The 21444-nt window shown below is 36.4% G+C and overlaps 1 long non-coding RNA gene across 1 annotated transcript in view; it reads right to left on the reverse strand.

Annotated features, from left to right (window-relative positions):
• Positions 1–265: 265 nt before the first annotated feature.
• Positions 266–21444, reverse strand: part of LOC131574905 (uncharacterized) — a 33313-nt gene continuing 12134 nt past the window's right edge. The window contains exon 3 of the long non-coding RNA XR_009276614.1: positions 266–321. This is a non-coding gene — a long non-coding RNA (uncharacterized LOC131574905). The remainder of the gene's footprint in view (positions 322–21444) is intronic.

A 21444-nucleotide genomic window follows, 5' to 3' on the forward strand; every position in this document is an offset into this window, starting at 1 on the left:
GCAAGAAGTAAACTTGATAATGCATGACTTCAACAACCCACATATATATTGTGACCTGTGGGACTACAGCACAGCAGCATTGACTGTTTTCATGATAACGTACCAGATGGCTCCTAAAGAGCTGTACTGACCAAAGGAGTGATGTAGAGATGCATTCATGCACTGAAGAAAAAAGTGGTCATGAGGGAGAAGTTAGTCCAGGTCTTCTCCTTTTGTATTCCACAGACCTAGAGAGCTTGGGTATTATGGGAGCAGTGTGCCTTACCTTTCCTCAGCAACAGAAGTACTCTTCTAAGTTCATGCATGTGGACCAAAAGCTACCTGGAAAGAGCAAAAGTTGAAAGGAATTTCATGTAACAGATAAAATACGTTTCTGCTGCCCTAAAGTATTCCTCCTGCAAAGTTAGTTTGCAAACAAGAGAAACTTCTCAAGGACATTTGTAATAGAATCCTATGGACAGACTAACTGCTGTTAAAACTACTAATTTTTTCCATAAGATAAGGCTTTTATGACGTTCCTTCTTACAGAGTCTCAAATCTTTTCCATTAGGGAAAAAAGAAAAAACAAACAAAAACCACCTTACTGATTTGAGTGGGGGATATTTAATGTAGTAGTGGTATGTATTGGTACTAGTGATGCTTCATGTGTCTACTCACCAGTCCTGAGTGATTTCAGAGAGTTCAGAAAGCTGATGAAGTATGAAAATACACAAATGAGTTTTTTGGAGACTGCTCCAGTCCCAGAAACGAACACATGAATCAGGAGTTTTTATAAATAAACTGCCAATTAGAGAGGTGTAAGAGGGAGAGGGGATTTTAGTTTGGTGGACTGAAGAGCTGTTTTCTAACTGAGGAGTTATGTGGCTTGCAATGCCTCCAGCTCATTAAAGGGGAAATCAATTTTACAGGGGACAAGCTGACTAGACTAGCAATAATGGCATTAAACTTACAACAAAAGGGGAGATTAAAAAGGGGCAGCAAATAAACACTCATTTAGCACAGTCAAGTTGTCAAGAACAAAATTAATCAAGACACTGAATGACAGAAAGAAAATAAATTCTTTAATTGCCTATTCATGAATGGCAGGAGCTTGTGTGGTAAACAGGAAAAGTAGGAACTACTTGTACTATGAGAATGAATTTGACCTGCTCTATATTACTGGAACTTGAAGGAAGATTTCTGTGATAGGAATGTTAAACTCACTGCTATAAGCAATTTAGAAAAAACACAGTGGCAAGAGAAGAGGAGGCACTATGTGGCAATAACTGATTTCAACATGCTGACAACTATGTAGTAAATGCCTTTGTGTTTACAGATCAATCTCCCTTGTCACAGAGACTGACAAGGACAATTAGATGAAGGTAGCTACTTACCATGAAACTACCCTATGGAGCAGGATGATTACTCCCTTAAACCCCTACTTAAAAGGTCTATGAAGAGGAAGAAGAGAAAAGACTTTCTGTACTGTAAGAGCTGTTAAAAAAAGGTTTTTCACAAGTGAGTATCTGGTTGAAAGATGTAGCTCTACAGGCTTGACATTTTGAGTAATAATATACCTTTAAAATTCTGAAAAATGATTGATAAAAATTTCCTAAATCAAAAAGTTTTGTGTCTGTCCTTTGAGAATTATGTACAAGATATCCTGACAGCTAAATCAAAATTGATTCCAGGACTCAAAGTTAGCTATTCCTTAAATGAAAGCAAGAACTTGATTACATTTGTTGCATGCAAATAGATTGCAGCACAATATCATCTACTTCAAAATGGCCACACTGAAATAGGAAAAAAATGTGTCTAATAAATAAGAGGAAGAATTTAAAATGAAAAAAATATGCAAGCAATATTAAAGATATTTAAAAGCACCATAAGAGATTATTTAAGAATTGCTATCAAGGCACAGTCTATTCTATACCAGTCTAGCTGAAAAGATGAAGACAATGTGAAATTTTAGATATAAACAGGTTGGGCAGGCAGCCAAGAGAGAAAATGGATTAGATCATTTGAATTTAGGATTTGAATAGCTACCAAAGACAGAAGAATATAGGAGGAATTCTATGCCTATCTGAGTTTAGTATGCTAAAAGGAACATTTAATATATCTGGTGTAAAAGCAACGTTACAGAAGTGTTTGTCCATTGTTAAATGGAAAGGAAGCAGTTTTCAAAAATAACACAGAAGAGACTGAAATGCGGAATAAATGTTTCAGCTTTGGGACTGTGAAAAAGCCAGATGTAGTCATATCATTTGAAGACAGAGATGAAATGTTACACTTAAAATAACAAAGGCAACGTGTTCCAAGTACCAGCTATCTAGGTCTAGGCTGTGTCTTTTATTTAAAAATGCATGTAGGTCTGTTAGGAAAAAAAAAAAAAAAAAAGAGCCTAATAAGCTTTGTTAGACCATTTATTATTATTTGTAATAAATCTCAGATTGCTGAGATAGATCCAGAGCATTGGATGGAAGTCAAAGTTATGTCCATATTTTGCTTTCAAATGGTGGCCATCATCTACTTGGATTTCTCCAAGGCTTTTCATACAGATTTTCACAGTCTCCCCCTCAAAGATGCTCATTATGCATGACAGTCTAGACAAAAGGACTGTGTGTGGTAGGTGAGGAACTGACTGACCAGCAGCACACAGAGTGGTGGTAAAGAGCTCCTTTCCAAACTGGCAACCTGTCACAAGTGGGGTCTCCCTCTTAGGCCTGATGCTGGGCCTAATGCTGTTTAATAATTCATCTGGATGATGGGATCAGGTACACCCTGATGAAGTTTGCCAAGGATACCAAACCGAGAGGGGAAACAAGCACTATGTAAGGGAGAGCAGTCCTTCAGGAAGATCTGGGTAGGCTGGAAGAGTGGGCTAAATAGAACCTTATGAAGTTCAGCAAAGGCAAGTCTTTCAACTTGTTGAAGCATATTCCAGAAGTCTGGCACAGACTGAAATCTACCCAGCCAAGGAGCAGCTCTATGGAAAGGGGTCTGGGGGTCCTGGTGGACACACAGCTGAATATAGGTGAGTGATGAGATGCTGTGGCAAAGCAAGCCAACAGATTGCTGGATTGTATCAACAAGGGTATCACCAGCAGAGATAAGTAATTTTTCCACTCTGCTCAGCACTTGTCAGGCTACACCTGGCTTAGTTTTGGTCTCTGCTATACAGAAAAAAAGGTGTGGACAGGCTGAGAAAGGTCCAGAGAGGGCCTCCAAAGACAATGAAAGGACTGGGAAGCCTGGCATGTGAGGTTAGGATGTGAGAAAGGGGTTTGCTCAGTCTCAGGAAAAAGGGGAAACCATCTTCCAGTATTTAAAACGCGACTACAGAAACGATAGGGACCTCCCTTTTACAAGGAGTTACATGGAAAAGAAGAGTGTTGATGGATACAAGTTACTACTGGGTGGATTCCAACTGGAAGCAATAGGAACATTTTTCACAATGAGAACAGCGAGCCACTGGAATAGTCTTCCCCAGAATGGATTCCCCTAAACTGGACACTTAAGGTTCAGCTGGACAGGGTGATTGGCCATGCTTTTGCCAAGAGAGATTGGACCAGACAGTCCTTGAGGTCCCTTCCAACCTGGTATTATTCTATGAATCCTATGATAAATGGGGTAGTCTAGGTAAATATATGCTGGTCTCTCTGACATCAATCTTGGGAAAAGTAATGGAACATCTGATAGAGAAATTGATTAATGAAGAATAGAGGGTAGCATATTTAATGTCATGAAACATGGTTTACGGACAAAAGAATTTGTCAAATTACTGAGGTACCCATTTTTTATGGGTACAGAGGTACGAGGTAAAAGCTGCTATATTTCAGAAGAGAATTACATAAAATCAGGATGCCAAACATAAAATTAATTTTAAACTTTCTAAAAGACAAGGCTTATAGGCAATTTTAGGTTGGAAACATTAGGAGCATGTACATTTTAATTGATGTTTTTCCAAGGTTATGTTCCGGATTCCATGCTGCTAATACATTTTCATCAATAACTGAGAAAAAAATTGAAACAAAACTGATCAAATCTGCATATTAAAAATGTTGAGAAAATAGTAAAGAGTAAAGGGAAAGATCATTCAAGCAAAACCATTCTAAGCCTCTTGGTAAATTTGACGAGGATATTTTTATCAGGCAATGGACAAGACAGGCTCTCCTGAAGTTATATGAGACTATTCCTGAAAGCAGTTTCAGTGCATGAGACCACATTTGCAGTCAGATGACTTTGGAATATCTACAGAGCAATGACTCCAAGTGTTTGTTTGATTGGTTGGTTTTTGTATTAAAAGAAAGCTATTGGAGGTACATTTTACTTCACATATAAGAAAAACTGAAATTCCAGTTTACAAACCAGGTACATATAAAGCCTCAATCTTCCTCTTCACACGTCCGAATCTTCTAGTATATTTCTTTGGGAGGGAGAAGAATATGGGAAGAGAGAAAAATGCCACAGTGGCAATTAAATTTTATTCAGATCTTGGTCCATCAGCATCCAAACTAGGCAGAAAGGAGAACACACACTGGATTTCCCTTGATTTTTTTTGCATATAAATGTCCTCCTTATGGAAATTCAATGAAAGTCAGAGAAGAGAAGGATGCAGAGGAGACAGATATAAAGAGGATACTGAGTGCTGCACCAACCCAGCTTTTTCAACGCAGCCAATAAGACAGTGATCAACACCTTCATCTGTACTGAAGAGAATTTGTCCCAAATTTATTTCAAGTTTCCCTACATGGATTACTTATTTATTCACTGCATAACTTATTAGAAATATTTAAATCTCTAATTTCCATACCTCTGATGATTCTGTGTCCATACTCCTTTGTTGCTATTTAGGTTTGCAATTTGATTGGCTCAAGAAAGAGAGTTGCATAAGGAAGAACTGACCCAGAGAAATGAAATGCATAATAATACACTGAATAGCTGATTAACAAAAGGCAAGTTTATCATCTAGGGGTTTGCAGTTCTCTGGCATGTATAAATTTGGAGGTTCATCATGTCAGAATTCTCCTATCATCAAGCTAACTTGATTCTTCTCTGTGGGTGTATTTACATTTCTTTAATTTGCCCAAGAGACATGTTTCCTTTACAGAAAAATGTCACCATATGCAAGAAATGCAGCTGGTTTGTGAATTCACCTCAGTGTTAAACGCTATGAATCCTTTTCTTATTCCCAATAACCATCCATTAGTGATGCACTAAATCATGCTGAATTACAGAAAACTCAGACATCTTTTTCTAGAGTATTTTTCTCCCACAAAAAAAATAAATCCATGTATTGCTTCTCTTCATATTTCTCATCTGCCTTCCTTCCCCTTCTCTGTGGTTGAAAGCTCTTTATGTCTCCTGGTCTCAGACATAAAAAGGCACCACCTTGCAAACACATAGTCCCGAGAAGGATGTGCTGGCCCTGTGTGCCCAGTTTCCTGCTGTTGAAAACAAGACATTAAATCATGTGCTTATAATATTTTCACAATTAAAATTAAAATACTTTTGCTTTCTTTGTTTTGACCCTATAATTATTATTGCAAACCTGTTCTTAAATGCCGTGTGTTAATTTTCTCTCTATTTGTCAGGCTAAATGTATTCATGGTTAGTTCATATCCATCTGTTTTCCTGCTGATGCCATCTCCTGAGTTAAATAAATACAAGCTTTATTTTATAATAGTTTTATAACAGTAACATATCCTTCCTTCCATTTCAGTTCAGTAGGGACAGCAGTCTAAACCAACCTAGTTCTATTCATAATATCCCATAAAGCAAAACTTCCCCTTGTTTCAATATATTTCTAGGACTTGTGTCCCCACACCACATTAAATGCAATGCACCTTTCTTTGAGGCAGGTGACCATAACTGAACATTGCTTTTCAAAGAAGGTCCCTTAAGTGCACAGCATCATGGCCTTAGATCTCTCTGATCTCTGTTTCACTTTCATATCCCAGAACTGATTTAACTTTTTAAACAAATACATCAAACCAGCAGCTCGAATTTATACTGTTTTGCTAGTAAACAAATTTTTTTCTCATCTGCTTCTGCTTCTGACTTATGACAGCCCCCCTCTTATTATTAGGCCCTAAAACCAGCTTGTACTTTGTTCTATTAAAATTAGTCTAATTTCTATTGTTCCTCCTCTCAAGACATTGCAAATTTTTGTTGCATAAAATCCTGGTTCTCTGCTGTACTGAAAATACATCTGAACTTGGAGTTATCATTAAATCTTGTTAGCAAACTGTAATTTTATGTGGCACCCACTCTTCCACAATAATTAAAGTGTTCTGATTTTTTTACAGCTGGCAGTGTGCTGAACTATAGCAGTCATGCCTTTTTGTAAGAAAAAGCACACCAATCAGAAAGTACCCAGGTTCTTAATGATTCACGTCTGGGTGAAATTCCAAGTTTCAGTGCATGATCACAAGTTAACTTTGCACTAGCATATTACTGTAAATGTAAAACCCACAATATTTTTGTTTCACTTCAATTTCAGCACAAAAAATGGGCTTACAATGCCATAAAACTCCAACATTTGATTGTTTTCGTCCTACCGATGCATTGAAGCAAAAAATAACCTTTTCAATATCTTTTATCACTAAAGAATGCTGACTGCTCCAGGGAATTAACCCACCTAATGCATTCAGAATCTTTTCTTGCAAATTTTGTTTCAGAAAGTTTGTTTTTATTTTGGAAAATGCAAGTAAGGGAAAGATGGAGAAGATGGGGATAATATTTCCACTTGGTTGCCACATCTAAGTTGCTTCTTTCTTTTCTCATGAGCTCAAATATCTCCCTCTTGAGGGTTAATACTCATTATTACATTTGTTGTGAATTTGCAAATGCATGTGACATTTGGTTTGAGTTTGTTCTTTCTGCTGATAAAGAAAGCACATAGCCTTGAAGTTAAGGATGAATCAGATTTTAAGTCCTTGTGCTAAAGAACAAAACCTAAACAAAGGGATAGTTGTGGTGCAGCTTGACAGTATGATACCAAGATCTAATTCTTATTCATCATAAGACATAACATCTTTTAGTTATTCTTGTCTTTGACTTTACTTCTTGGACTTCCTTATAAAAGATGAAATACATCTTCCCCTTTATACCCAACTCTACAATAGGTGTCCTAGTTTAAAAGAGAACAGGCAATGAACCAAGAGAACTGGGAGGCTGACAGCAGGGAAGTCCATCCCCCTGAAGGCAAAACACACTTCTTTTTTATTAAAGTGTGTCATGGACATGCTAAAAGGTATTTACAGCCCTCGGTCACAGTGTTTTAAAAACACCTGCTGTGTCAAAACGTTTCTGAAGAGAAATGGACTACACTAAGATGTGGAAAATCGATCTTCTGTTCCTCTTTCCTTTGTCTATTCCTGTCAGTCATACATTTCAGAAACCAGTTAGGCTTCTGATTGCAGAATACATTTAGCATTGCAATATTTGTGGGCATATGTTGTAACTAACAGACAGTGGTGTGGGACTTCACATGCACATATTTGAATATCTGAGTCATGTAGTGCAATTTTTGGCTGGTTTTGCCACACTCCATAGTCTTAGCTTAACCAAGTAAAAAAAAAATTAATTTTTTTTTTTTTGAGAAAGGGTTCATTTTCTGAAAAGGACCTATTCAAAGGCTTTATCCCACAAAACTCTGAGGATGCTGTATTACAAAGACTAAATATGTACTAGGCTCAAATATGTGTATCATACTTGTGATGTACCATGGGAAATTTCCCAGCTAGCAGCATGGATTATGAATCATTATTGTCAAGGCATTTCTAGGAATCCCATGAGATTTAAGTATTTGCTTTCCCCTAAAAGTATTGAAGGATAGTTTTTGAAAGATTATCATTTTATATAAGATTATAATTTTAACATTGTTATTTTTGTTTTCTTTCTTTTTTTTAACTTTTTATGTGTTCTGAACATTTGTATGCCTTGTAACTGCTGTTGGACTATCCACAGCATGGAACAACTGGTCACATCGAGGGGTAAGGGGACAGATTACATATTAGGTTAAAGGGGGTACAAATACTTTCAACTGCTTATTTTTATACTTAACTGTTAAAAGTTATGGGGTGTTTGTCCATTTGGGTGGCAGGGCTTTCTTGGCTGACTGATGAAGAGGACATTGCACAGCTGATATACAGCTGCCAAGTAATCCATACCTGTTCAGCAGTTACACAAACAGCTACAATTTTTATTTTTTTTTCCACAGGAATGCACAGCATCAGCTGTGTGAAGTGGGGCACACTGGCCATATTTTTATAATGCTTTTGTGAATATTGTTTTACTGCCAACTGAGAGGATCACTATGGGAAACAAAGAACAAACCCTTCTGGAATACAGCTACTCATTTTGAAATAGTGCATCTAAAAGCTGCTCATTCCTTTCTTGCATGACAACATCTCCAAAAGCACTTTTTGCCATACAGCATGAGCATCAACATTTTATTTTTCCAATTTCCAAAGACCACAAGAGCTTTTTACTAATAAAAATGTGAATAGAATATTTTGGTGTGCCTTGATGTGCTGTACTAACCCACAAATAAATAAGCAGTCACAACAAATTTTCTCCTGCATCATATCAACATTTGATGTGGCACAAATATAGCAATATGCCTGAGGAAACTTCATGCTTAAAGAGAATATATGTTTCAAATAAAAAGTGTAATCTCATTTATATTTTAGTGGGAAACAATATATGCACAGGTAAAATAACTAAAAAGCAGAGATGAACAAATTCAAAGACAGAACAGAAATACAAATAGAACTATATCTTTTTTCACTACCAAAATTTTAATCCATAACATACTTAGCAGTTTCACAGCTCCACTATTTCTTGAATAAGCTTCCCATTACATAGTTTGGACATTATACAGCTGCCTAAATGTAGCTGCATAGTGCCATCCTGCATTATCCAGCTTCACTTTCATCTGTTCTTTTTGAAGCAGATGAATCTCCTTTAAGTTCTGTGCCTCCTCTTAATGCTCCAGGCTGACATGTCAGATACTCCTGCATGTACACAGTAGCCCTACATATCCACATTAGCCAACAAAATCACATTCTGCACCTCTGTCCCACAACTGGACATCTAAATTTAGCAACCCACAAACTACGTGAATTGTACCTGCTTTGAGCCATTGGGGACGTCTTAGGGTACCAAAGAAACAATACTGGCTGACATAACGTGGGGCTTGAGGGAGATTTGTGCCCTCCTGGAGCAACCCTGAAGTTCTCTCTAGAACACTTCAGGATCCTAAAGAGTACTCAACACCTATTTCTTGACAATCAAATCAGACACACTAATTTCTCCAGCCTTTTTCAATGTATCCAAGTGTTCTTCTTCAGGACTGTACTTTGCATTTATTTATAAACAACTACAAATATGTAAAGCTTATAGTAATACAGATATAAGATCATACTAGTTCAGCAACAGCCTGGCCCTTTCTAACTTATTTGCAGAGGATTTAGCTGACTTTGTTATTTTTTGGTGTGCACAGACCATATAAACAAAGCATTTAAAGTTCAAATGCAGAAATTTGGCCACAGCTACAAACAATAAACTGACTAGTCTTAGCAATGAAATGTTAATTGTTGTCTGAGTGATACAGTTCACAATAAAAGAGCATACAATGCTTAATCCCTGCCAATTTGGAAAATTTTTAGCAGATATGGTTATCAAAAGAATGAGTATATGGGGTGTTTTCATATGCAATATGTGATCAAAGAGTCACCAACAGCCTCGCCTGCAGGGAGGGATCTGTGAACACAGAGCTCCCATACCTAGTTGTTTTTATGGGTTTCTTTTTCTCTGAGGCAGAGACCTAACAGCTGTATTTGGTAAAAACATAATCCCTCTTCAGCTTCAGTTCTCCATATCATTTATTAATTTCTCAAATGTCCAGCCTAGAAATGTTTTCCATTACATACTACTACCAGGCTACCACCAGCAGTAGTGAAAGAGACCAACCCCCACCTGACTACACCCACCTTTCAGGGAGTTGTAGAGAGTGATGAGGTCACCTCTGAGTCTCCTTTTCTCCAGGCTAAACAATCCCAGATCCCTCAGCTGTTCTTCACAGGGTTTGTGTTCCAGGCCCCTCACCAGCCTCATTGCCCTTCTCTGGACATGCTCGGACCTTATGCTAACAGCCCGCCTCAAACATGGAATCCAAGTTATCTAAAGATTAAAAGAAGGTCTCTATGCCCAGATGAGTTCCCACAGACGTCTTGGACATAGTTTCTGTGTATGTACACATCAGTACACTTGCTTCCAGTTTATAGGCTTAGATTTTGCATGAGACCAAACCCACCATGTATCCAACACAAAGTCAGTCCACAGTAAGGGCAGACTAATCTCAGACTTGACATCTGCAGACAGCAGTGTTTGGAATCTGGTACTGCACACCCAGATCAGCAATCCTGGACATGGAGCCTCTTCATAGCTGGGGCTGGACCCCTGGGGGAATGTAATGTGCCACAGAACTGAGCGATCTTGTGGGTTTAATGTGTGCTCTTACACACGTGACTGAGGTTTATCTCTCCCCACTGATTACATGTTGTCTCTGCAGAGCAATAATTTTACTGCATTATGAATGGGTTTTTATTTTGCTAGGATGAAGACAAGATTTGGGGATGGACATATGAAAAATGGTTTAAATCTGATGGAAAACAGATGTTTTCAGATAATTGGCAATTAAATTATTTCTGATGTTGACACTTTGCCATCAGATTTCCAGATGAAGAGGAGCTCTTTTTCTGACTCAACCAATACTGGCCACTCTGGCAACTCCTGTTTTGGAACATTTAATATGAAAATATGTGCTCTTCTCTTTACACACGAAAAAAAAATTAGTAAAGGAATCCTTTATGCCCCAGATGACCGTGATTACAAGATGTGCATAAATATGTTTCCCCTTCTGACATCTACACTTCTCACCACACTGGTTTTCAAGTGCACGCAACATGCTGCTAAAGGGCAGAAAAGCTGGTGAACCATTACTCCATACCATCTACAAAAGCTGTTTACTACCAGTGAGAACACAAGATATCTCAAACTTACATTTTGTAGCCTGTATTTTGTGACTAAATCAGAAAACAGTGAAACCCAAAGATGCTTACATTTCCTGGATAACAGCTCATTAAGATTCTTTTTCCACCTCAGTGGCAGACCTGTGACACTTGCACCAGAGCTCTATCAGATCCTCCAGGCTGATATCATTTCAATCAGAACGTGAATTTCATGACTGCAGAAGGTCGTCAAGTCAAATACTGTGTCTGATTTTTAAAAGGGTTGGATAATTTTATGACCATTAATAACACTTGCAGTTCTGCATGTTAAGACAAGGTAATCAAATGTCATGCTTCGGAGTGTAGGCTGATTGCCATATAGGTCAGGAAGAATATTTTCACCAATGTACACCATTGCATAAAATACACTTGCAAATAAAGTTCAAAAAGTGAAAACCTTAATATCAAAAGCTTTAGCTTCTATATTAAGTCTTGTTTATATTTGGGTACTACATAAAATAAAAGCGGTGTGAAGGACCAAGCAGCTTCAAAAAACATTCAAGCAAAAGAAGTATCTCCAAAAAAAAATCTGATGTGAATCTACTTCTCAGTCTTTTCAGGTGTCATGCAAGTTCCAAAGATTAAATTTCTAGCCCTCTCTGGAAATGTTTCTTAGTGTAGAATCACAGAAAATAAAGGTTAAAAGGGATTTTGGGAGGTCATTGAGTTCATCTCTGTTATCCAAGGTTGGATCAATTAAGTTTGTACGAAATGCTTATCTAATCTCTCTTTAAACTTTCAGTGATGGCCATTCTACAGACATTTTTTTTTTACCCAGAATTAGAATTTCTATGTTATTCTCAACTTATAATTTGAATCAGGAAAATTAAATGATAAATAGAACACAGATGTAATTAGACGTAAGCACAGAATGCTGTTAAAACTATATTTTGTCAATGTTTTTAATTAGCTGCTAAGTTTTCACTCTTTCTAAAAATGACCAAATACCTTATCACTCCTCAGGGTAGCACATACTACATGAAATTAGTAGTTTGTGGTTAAATGAGTGAATTCTCAGCTCTATTTGCTAAAGTACATCTGCAGATATTATCATAATATCAGTAATTTATTTTATCTATACAGTCTGCACAACCAGTCCATTTCTCAACTTTTTCAAAGTCACCTCCCCAAATCTACAGACTTTATCTTTGAAATCTACAAATTTTCCTCAAAAAGGCATGTTTTTATGATGCATCACAGAGAAGTCATAAAAAATACCTTTTTTTTATTATTATTAATAAAAATAACTTATAAAAGATTCAGCATTAAGCTAACTGGTATGGAAATTATATTTCTATATCAAGGAAGTCTGATATCTTTTGCAGAGAAGAATGAGGGAGACGTTTTTTGCACGATGATAAAACTTGCACAGTTTCATCTGCCAACAAGTTTAAAAAAACCTTCAGAAATGAAGGTAGAAAGGCTTAAATTTAGCTCTTGACCAAAGAGTTACATCTACCTTTTTTAAGAGTCTTGCATCTGACAGTCATTTAGTCTCTAACAGGTTGTCCATCCATAAATATGGCTCATTGATATATGCTATTTTTTACCTTTTAGATTTAGTCCACAGATTCATGAAGGTCACTAACAATGGCAATGAAAATTAATATCATTATCCTTATAATATCAAAATTAGTTTCAGAAGATTAGTTTTTTTTATTTCCAACTGATTTTCCCTTAAATTTGTCAGAAAGAAAATATAATTTTCAAGAAATTAAAACCTATTGGTGCATTACTTTGGTCTACACACCTCATAAGGATTTTAAACTAGATGTCACACATATGATGGCTTTTAATAAATAGACAAATTTTTTCTTTAAATGTTAATTAAATTTTAATATATAAGCTTATTAAAATAAATTTTAATTTAATTTTTCAAAACACTAATTTTATTTATAATTTTTATATTACATATTTATATTTATTATTATTTATTTATTAAAATACATATATATATGTTTTATTATGTATTATATTATATTATATTATACTATATTATTATTTGTTTATGTATTTATATTATTATATAATATATATTTATTACTGTAAAGGTAGAAGAACAATGAAAAAATGGGTAAAACTGTTGGCCAGATATTTTTAAAACATTATTTGTTATGTATTTTCTAATTTATTTATATATTTGGTCTCTTTGGAACATCAAAAATGAGAAAATAACTTCCAGAAATTCATTTTTTAAAGAATTTAAAACTTATAACAATATATTTATTAAACCATAGAATACAGACTGTTATTTTAAGAAGAGTAACAGACAGACAAACCACTCAAGCATCAATAATTCTATTGTGCAGTGACTATTGCCTCCAATTCTTTATTTTATCTGGTTCTGCTCTAATCTATTATCCCCAGTTCAAGCCCCCTGCATGGGGCTGGGGCTGTTATTCTGCTCCAAACCTGCCTGACAGAAACTGAAAGTCTTCAGTCAATATTGGAGGGCCTGTCAAAACAGCATAACAGCACAACATGGGGAGCGCAGAATCAAGTGGTCCTACAGCTAGAAGAAGCAGTCACAGCAAAATTAAGCCAGGGGTTTGAGCATGAGTCTAGGAATGTGTCAGCAAGCTCATGTGAGTTTTGATTCCAGGACACCCAGATTCTGCCCTCTTGATGCAGCAGAAAATTATCTCTGCTGCCTACCCTTTTTAACAAGATAATCCACAGATTTTGAGTATACAGAACCAGGTTCTTCATTGTTCTTTGAGAACAAGAGACAGGTAAACAGTTTATATTCAGTCATTTTAAAGTTTAAAGGATGCTCTTTTATGTTTTCTTCTGAATTGATGTTAATTTAAATAAAAGCATTGAAACCTGCCTGGAAAGTATCTTAATCCTTAGCATTTGGTTGCCTTTATTTTATCCCTTTGTAGGTATAGACAAGTTTATTTGTGAATTATTTAATTTGAAAGTATCTCTGAAGTTCAGCATATATATAATGAAACATATAGCTTGTGAAATGTCCCTGGCTATCAGGCTGAGGACATTAAAAAATACTTTTTGTGTGTGAGTGTTGTCAGCTATCTGGGCTAACAGAAGATCAGACAGCCAAATTAGAGCAAGTGGCTGATTTTCTTGTGAAGATCGATGGGAATGACAGAATAATAGAGGACATGCAGTTAGCATCAGGACAAGGTGCACAGGCTGTGAATTCACAGCAAAAAAAGTTTACTTCTAAGGCACAGCATGGGAAAAAAAATGGAAGTCAAAAGAAAAGGCACTATGTAAATATCTGGAAAAGAAGAAAAAGTAAGGTGAGCATTTAGAACTGAGTGGAGTAATAATCTTGGAGAACTGAGTCACTCAATATCAGAAGGGCTGAGAATGGCTGGGGAGAGGATGATGCCTAAAAAGGCTGCCTGGAACAGAGTTAGAGAGAGTTAAAGGGATAAAGTAGGTATTTATTAAAAGGCCTTCAAAGGATATACCTTGGGCAGTACAAGAACTCAGCTGTGGCTCCACCCAGGATGGACCCAAGATAGACTCAAGATGGACAACTGGTCATGAGTTTTCACACTTCCATAAGTTTTGGTTCATTCACATATTGGGGTTAATTGTCCAATTACAGCTTCAGGTTATGAAGTCCCATCCTCCCAGATTTCTCTCCTCAGTTCACCATTGTTTATGATTTTTGGGCATGAAGCTGCAACAGTGTCCTTGGTTCTCAGGCTGGAAAAGGATTGTTTTGTCTAACTAAACCATGAAGAAAGTACTAACACTTTATATGAAGTTCAGAGATATATACTAAGGCAGTACAGAATCTGAAAAATATTAAAGCTAAAATTTAAGGCATCAAGGAGGTAGATTGTGACTTAATATGCAAGGAAGTTGTTGAATGTAGAGACGTATTCATAATAGAAGGACCAATGAAGCACTTTACAGATAGCCATTTCTGTCATATAAGCTGAGATAAAGAGGTATCCATCTACAAAAGCTGAAATATTACTAAAAGTTTTATAAAAGGTTAGAAAATTAGGAATTTTCTGATATAATTGGGAACAATCTGATATTCTGTATATTCTGTTGGTGATATAAGGTAAAAAGGTACGCAACCAAGAGAGATTAAAAATGTTACCTATAAATAGAAATATTATTGTGGCCTCCCCTTGATAGAATGTGGCCAAAGAACACCTTAATATCTGTAACTGTGGTTAGAGTACTGAATTATCTTGGTGGCTGCACTCCAGATGTCACATTGTAGTTGCCAGGCTGCAGAGAGGGATTTAAATGAGCACACAGATGAAAGGAGTTGGACCAGGACCTCAAGGACAATAGTTTGGGCGCATGTCATCAAGCTGATTCTGTGAGCCTGCAGAGTTCCTGGGTTGGATCCATCCCAGACAGTTAAGTGTTCTTAATGCCAGCTGGTTCCAGAGGATGAATCTTCCACATCCTGCTAAGAGGATGTGGTCAGTAGCGCTCTGGAAGTGAGTCTCTCCTTCCATTAACAAGAAAGGGAGCTTAGGTGCCTGGATCACCCTGTTCTGTCTACATTTTAGATTCCCAAGTTAAATCAGATGAGTTCCTTGCAGGCCTTTGGCATAAGTGTGCAGCTTGGTAAAGACACTCAAATCAAGCCAGCATCATTCAGTTTCTATAGCGGCTGAAAGGCTGTGTTTTATCTCCTGTCAGAGCTCACAGCATGCACTAAGCCAAATGCTTGCTGGTAGGGATGGTAAGTACAAAGCAGGAGGTTAAAAACATATGACAAAAGTAAAAGTCCACCTGAGGTTGGAGGATGGATGTTACATTCAGGATAATAAAAGTACCTGATAAAAAGTTAAAATATTCTTGCAGTGAAAATAGCATGCTGTGCATAGGAAAATTAAGTTACATAGTGATTATAGGTAGCATGAAGGGAAAACCTGCAATTTTATCTGACAATTGAGGCAGTTAAGTGTAATTTATAGCCAAATAGGGAGTCAAATGATTTTCGGCAAAGAACCTCTAGTGAGGTTAGAAAAGTAGATCATGGCAACCTTTTAGAGATAAGAGACACCTCCCGAACAAGGCAGAAACATTGATCATGAGGCATTTTAATTACATTGATATTGATTAGGATAACAGGAATGCAATTATAAAGAAGAACACATTCTTAATTGTTACATATTCTTAGTGTAGATGTTTTGTTTCAAGTAATTCCTTGTGCAGGTTTTAAAGTCCAAGGCTATTTCATGTCTAATACCAAGAAATGAGCTAAATATAAGAAATCACATCTAAGACACAGAGCATCCTGGATCTACTTATCAGCTTATCATGGAGTTTGAAATACTCATGAGAGAATGCTGTGTACTAGAAGTGTTTTGACTTTGAGAAAGAGGACGGTGAAAGAAAGCTGGATGCTCTGAGGAATGTTGATTGGAATTCTATAATGTATGAGAAATCTCCTGAAGAAGGGGAGGAAATATAATATTTAAGAAACAACTGATGAGAAGGTAATTGAAATTCATCTCAAGCAAATAGCTGTTCCGCTGAATAGAGAGTAGAATGTCAAGCAAATTAAATGAAAATATAGCAGAATAATAAGTCTAACTCAAAACTGAAAATTGGAGTATGTTTCTTCTCAAACCTCCTGGTTCAATTATACACCTAAAAGTGACTGCATTTTTCTACCATCAATAGAGAAAGTCTAAGATAAACAGAACTAGGATATAAGAACACATTGCCAACAATTAAAAGCAGATTAAATCAATCACACCTCTTGCACATCATTTAATTGAGAAAATGTCATCAGTGAATTGTCTAATATTCCAATCTTGTTTATGCTACTGTTAAAATTCTTGATCTTCAATAAAAACAAATCAAGCTAACAATTCAGCCATGAAATCGCACAAGCTTTACAATTTATATTGGTTATTTCCTCTTCTGAGACCGTGCAACAGTTCACAGTAGGTGACCTCGCTACCGTCTAGGTCAGAGAAAAAATTACTTGGCTGAATAGAACAAGAATTTCTGGGTATGAGCATATCCTGGAGAACAACATCCAACAGATATTCTGTGTGGATATTTTCTCTTCAAATTTAGAAACCTGAGAAATGCTCATCTGCATCCTGTATTCTAATACTTTGAGGACCTGGCCAAATGCTGGTTTAAGATCAATCTTAGTGTCATTGTCTTAATTCATCAGACAAGTCCTAGGTCAGAAAAGTTATTTTTAACCATGACATCCAGAAATGATCCATTGTGCTTCTGTTTGAACAAAATCACTGACATCCTGCAGACCAGATTTACTAGGAAGTCGTAAGAGATTAAGTCTTTTCAACTTAAAAAATGGGGGGTTTGTCAGAGAGCAGAGCTCTCCAGCATGCTAATGCTTTCTTGGTTTTCCAGAGGCAGGAACTGCTGGAAGGAGTTTCAAAGGATTAATGCTGTTCCCAGGACAGAGCCCAAGTACATGTATTATACACAAATGCTTACTTTGAATAAAATGATTGCTGTGTTTTTACCCACCAGTATTAGCAGGACTCCTCATCTTAAAGACTTCATAGATCCCATAAAATCTGGGCTCTCTCCAGAGTCATGAAAGCTCCAGCTCTGACTGTAATTGTTCTTTATGCTACAGAACCATTACATCTGAAAAAGCCAGCAGCTGTTTAATTCAACTGATATGGATAATTCTAAAAAAAAAATAAAATTCTAAGGAATAGAATAATTGAGGACAGTTTTCTTTTACAGAAACTGTAACCACTGAGATTTCAATTATATGAGCCCTTGCTTCATAATTAAAACATAATCTCAGTCAGTTGGTATACATACATCTTGGTCAGCCTCACAGCTGGGTAAGGATCTCTGTGGAAATGAAATCCCTGCCAGCAAAGAGGAATCTGTAAAATTTGAGATCTGTAAATCTGTCAGATCAGATGTGAGACTGAGGTCTTTTATAGAGGTAGCATGAGCTGAACACACCTTTACCTCCTCACTCTCTTCACCATGAGGTGGCAGTGGACTGGTCAGCTCTATGGCATTATTTGGTCCTGATGGCTTTTCCTTTAGCAAATCAGATGCAAAATTTTAACTCATAAAGTTATCTTCCTTGTTTTGGTAGCCTTCTTTACAGGCTATCCTGTTCAGAATAATGACCTTCCCACAATTTGGAAACATGGGGGCTTTTTTTACTATTACATCATATAACTAATATTTCTCTGCTTTCTCCACAATTTCTAACATTTTTTATCATATTTACCTTTTCATAGCATCTCGTTCATAGCTCTGAGGCACCCTTATAGTATTAAATCAACTAAGATGTCATTTCGAGGTAGTAAATTTACACCTGATAGTATTTACATGCAGGACCTTGCATGAGATGCAATTAGATTTCATCCCTCTTTGCAATTTTTATCCTCAAAGACAACTAGCTCTTCAAGTGTTAACAGACCAGATTTTTGAATTGCAGTGCCTCCCATGCACCTTCACATCCCTCCACACAATTTTCAAGCGAAAAATTAACATTTATATCAGTTCTTAAATCCTTTTGAGGCTCTCTATTGACAATTTCCTTTCAAACCAGGAGCCTCACTTCCTAACATAATCCCTTGTTGTTTAACTTTTGGCCAATTTGTTAATTTTCACATAATTACAGCTGTCTTCTCCATATGAATTAATATTTTCCCATGTGGCATATCTGTTTATTTTAGAAGATCAAAGAGATTCCTTTGGTTTTTTACCCCTACTGGGAACATACACTATCTTATAAAAAAGTGTTTTAAGTTTGCTTGGCATTCTCATTTTCTCAGTTTTCGTATCCTTCACAACTTGTTTTAGCATATTGTGGAGAAAAATACCATTCCTCTCTGAATAGACTCATTACCTGAAGCCTTATTATCTAATTTTATGTGCTAGTTTTCACAGTTAAGCTGTTACTAAGACCATCCAATTGATTTTAGTAATTTATTTGAATTAAACGTTGTTATTCCTGTTTCCATACCTCATTTTCACAGGCCATCCTGGCTCGACCCTAGACATTTATCATGTGCTAGTAGTCAGGCAAAGTTTTAATGTTAGCTAGATGGTATCGACATAGTATTGCCCTTTTTTGCCCCACACCCTCTTTATTTTAAACAGATAATAAATGTTTCTTTTAAATTCCTTCATGAGCACAAAATAAACTCAGGTTTGGGCACACCTCACATTCGAGGATATGTATGCTGCAGCCTTCATTACTGATTATATTCTTTCTTCATTCTTACTTAGCTCTTAGCTAATCACCAAGGTCCTGTCTGTAGTGCTGTTTTACACGTTTAGGTCTGGAAATCATGTCTAAAATCTGTATTAAAAGAATAGATGAAGAGCTATTACAATTTTAAATCATTTTTGCACCACTGGCATTTATAAAAAATATTTCTCTAAGGTGAGGTGTGTTTTAGTCTCACTGACTTCACCAAATATCTTCCTCTGTTCCCCAAGGCTGATTCTTTGGAACAGAAATGGCCCATTTTGTTTTTTGTATATTTGCTATGAACTGAGACATCTCTAGGTCCAAATTTATTTTCTATAGCTAAAGATGTTCATGTTTGAAAATCAACTTTATATTATTATATGAATTTTGAATCTGAGCATAGCCATCCATATTTTTTCTAAAAACTTCTCCACAGAATTTGTTTCAAAATTCATCCAGGTCATATTTTGATATCTTAGCAGTTTATGCTTTCTCGAATCTTTCCCCTTTTTCATCTTTGCACACATCGGTACTCAATATTATTACATTACTTCTGTCCTTCTTTCTGTTCTCTTCTTTTAGAACACATGCTTTAATTTTATTTGGATAATTATTGCACTATATTTCTAACAACAGTTATTGCTTATTACCTACCCAGCATGCCAGTAATGTCTGCTTTGTTTTTTCACCTTAGCTCTTTGCATTATACTTCAAGCATTTGCGTTGATTTGTTGATTGTTTCTTGTTTCCACCTGCATTTTGGACTTTTTTCTTTTTTCTTTTTTTTTTCTCTTTTTGGTGAGTAAATACCTTGAATTTGCTAATGGAGAAGTAACATTTGAGGAAATCTTGGAGCCCTCTAGGCACCACAAATGTTCCCAAGTTCTAATTGGAAAAAGATTAATGTGGAGCTGTGCCATCCTCCTGCAATACCACATCATCTTGGAACACTTTGCTCCTGCGAGTAATTTTCTTCAGAAAAAAAAAATCACATTAAACAGTAGGTGTCCAAACTAATGGCAATATTTCAGTTCAGATTTTGTGTTAGGTTTTGCATCAGGTTCCATCACACAGCACACAGTAAGATTTATCATATTCCATCAACCAGTTTTGCTAAATGTCAGGCTTTTAATAAAGGGAAAGGGCAAAAAGTTTTAAAGGGTTTGCATTGCCTTGTTAATCAGCACTTGAAAAAGTTTTGAAGAACTCAGTGACTCATTAATTTAAGAGCGAGTTTCTGGAAGCTATAACATATCTGAAATCCAAATTTTCTTTTAACAACCAGGGGACTTCAGCTGCTAGATTTCAAATGTTAAAATGTATACTTATATGTGCTGCAAATCTGGTTTGCCTAGAAAATATATGCAGGCAGCAAAGTAATTTGTCAATACTGACTAGAAGAAGCTATCACAAGAACAGACTCTGAGCAGTGCCAGTGCCTCTCATAAAATCATCTCCCCACCTGCTCTACAGGACAAAGTTCAGTAGCAGCCATTACCAGCTATTAAAAAGTACCTCCTCGCTCTTTAAAAGATGAGGCAGGACTGACAGTTCAGCGTCACCAGGCAAATATAGTTGTTGCTTGCCAACCATTACACGACAGACATAAAAAGTGTAAGAAAGCTAACATATGAAAACTTTTACTGTCATGCTTTGAAATTAAAAATAACCTCACTGCTTCTTTTTGCTGTAATTCATAATTCCTTGTGAGTTCCCTCGCAGCATCTAGCTTACAGAATTGAACTCCCCAATGCCTGTACACAGTGGGTAGCATTATTTCATCTGAATAGCTCTATTGTCCTCTGTGAGGGTACTTCAGTAACAGCTGCTCAGTGAAAGTATGGGTGGCAGAATCAGACCCTCAGCTTATGTGGAGTTCAGCATCCCTCCACTGTTTACTTTGATTAACTACATCACTACACATTTTCAAGAGGAAATGCAATTTTCTCTAGCAGTAACTCAGCAACTTACAGTAAAGGGGTAAAAGCTTTGAGCAGACAATTCTGGGTGTTGGAGATAGTGCAAGTGATAAAGTGATGTATAAAATGACATGATAACAAACACTGACCATATCTCTGATTTTTCTTTAGTAGCAGACAATATCATCATTCACACAGCTGTGAGCCATTCAAGAAGGTATTATCCTGTGAGTTCTGACATCAAAAAAGTTATCGCTTCCAGCCCTACAGTAAAGCAGTTTAGTAGGTAATAAAAATGAGC

Source organism: Poecile atricapillus, chromosome 1 (assembly GCF_030490865.1).
Source record: "Poecile atricapillus isolate bPoeAtr1 chromosome 1, bPoeAtr1.hap1, whole genome shotgun sequence".
NCBI classification, from domain to species: Eukaryota; Metazoa; Chordata; class Aves; order Passeriformes; family Paridae; genus Poecile; species Poecile atricapillus.